The sequence below is a fragment of the Oncorhynchus clarkii genome, unplaced genomic scaffold, assembly GCF_045791955.1.
Source record: "Oncorhynchus clarkii lewisi isolate Uvic-CL-2024 unplaced genomic scaffold, UVic_Ocla_1.0 unplaced_contig_1056_pilon_pilon, whole genome shotgun sequence".
Classification (NCBI taxonomy): domain Eukaryota; kingdom Metazoa; phylum Chordata; class Actinopteri; order Salmoniformes; family Salmonidae; genus Oncorhynchus; species Oncorhynchus clarkii.
The window spans coordinates 1-1,410 of NW_027260409.1; the positions used below are offsets into that span (position 1 = coordinate 1).

General features: G+C 36.7%; 1 non-coding gene across 1 annotated transcript; it reads left to right on the forward strand.

Moving 5' to 3' along the window:
• Nucleotides 1-368: 368 nt before the first annotated feature.
• trnal-cag (transfer RNA leucine (anticodon CAG)) lies at nt 369-451 on the forward strand. Its single transcript has one exon. It is a non-coding gene; the product is annotated as a tRNA-Leu (tRNA).
• The last annotated feature ends 959 nt before the right edge of the window (nt 452-1,410 follow it).

Sequence of the window (1,410 nt, forward strand, 5' to 3'; positions counted from 1 at the left end):
GACCCATTAAGCCATTTGTTAAGATTTCCCCCATGTGGACCTGTTGTCACTCTTACCCTGATGGTTGCTGATATTTCCAGACACTTTTTCGGTCTTATCTGAGGAATCTATCATTTATATCAGAATGGCCATATTCTGTGGCCAGTTTAGCGCTCATTCAATGACGATTTACTACTCTTTCCCATTGAAGGCCATATTGAGGTTGAATCAATGACTGGACTCTTTAATTGATAAAAACAAATGACTATTGAAAGTGCAAGTCAGTATCGTGCATAATTGTACTGGTCTCTGTGGTGATTTTAGAGCGTTGTCCATATTTCTACTTTTACCGCATACTCTTTAACCCGATACCCAGTTACCGTGCTGTAGTCAGGATGGCCGAGCGGTCTAAGGCGCTGCGTTCAGGTCGCAGTCTCCTATGGAGGCGTGGGTTCAAATCCCACTTCTGCCAGTTGTTTAGTGCCTCTCAGGAGTCATGCTGCTTAGCAGTAGTAAGGGAATACCCCCCTGATTTGTACAAAAATGAATGTCAAAATATTGGCATTGGACAAACCATGTACACGATGTCCAATACCACCCAAAGCGGCGTTGATTCGTGCAAAGTATATGGCAAATGCCATATGGCAATTGCCAATTGTAACACCTCAAAAATCCAACAGGGGGCGAGTGCGCTCCACCTGGGTTTTTCATATTGGAAATGCAACCCAAGTCAACATCCAAAAGAAAAATTTTGAAAAAATGATATTTTTTTCAAAAACTTTTTACCCCTTAAAAAAGTGCTTTCTGGGCCTTTTTTCGAATTTCTTTCGCTTTTTTTGTCAATTACACATGTGTAAGAACTGTATGAATATACTTTTGTCCAATTTTGATATCAAATTTATTTTTTTTTAATTACATGCGCATAAGGCATATGTTTTGTCCATTTGCAATATGATTTCATAGGAAGTCAAAAGTCAAAAGTCAAAAATGTCAAAATTTGGTAAAAAACTTCACACATCCTTAAAAAAGTGCTTTCTGGACCGTTTTTCAAAATTCTTTCAATTTTTATGTCAATTACACATGTATAAGAACTTTATCAACATACTTTAGTCATACTTTATTATCATTTTTTTTTTTTTTTACTAGTGCATAAGGCATATGTTTTCTCCATTTGGAATATGATTTCATAGGAAGTCAAAAGTCAAAGTCAAAAGTAACGATTTTCCTCCGTGCAACTGGTGATCTGAAATGTGCAACTGGTGATCTGAAATGTGCAACTGGTGATCTGAAATGTGCAACTGGTAAAAAAAAAATAATTTGATTCTATGTTTCCTTACTTTTTCAAAGTCACTGTGCATTTGCAATATGTTTTAATGGGCAGGTACCATCACGAATTTGTCATGCTATAAAAATCCTGCAGGAATGTGAAAT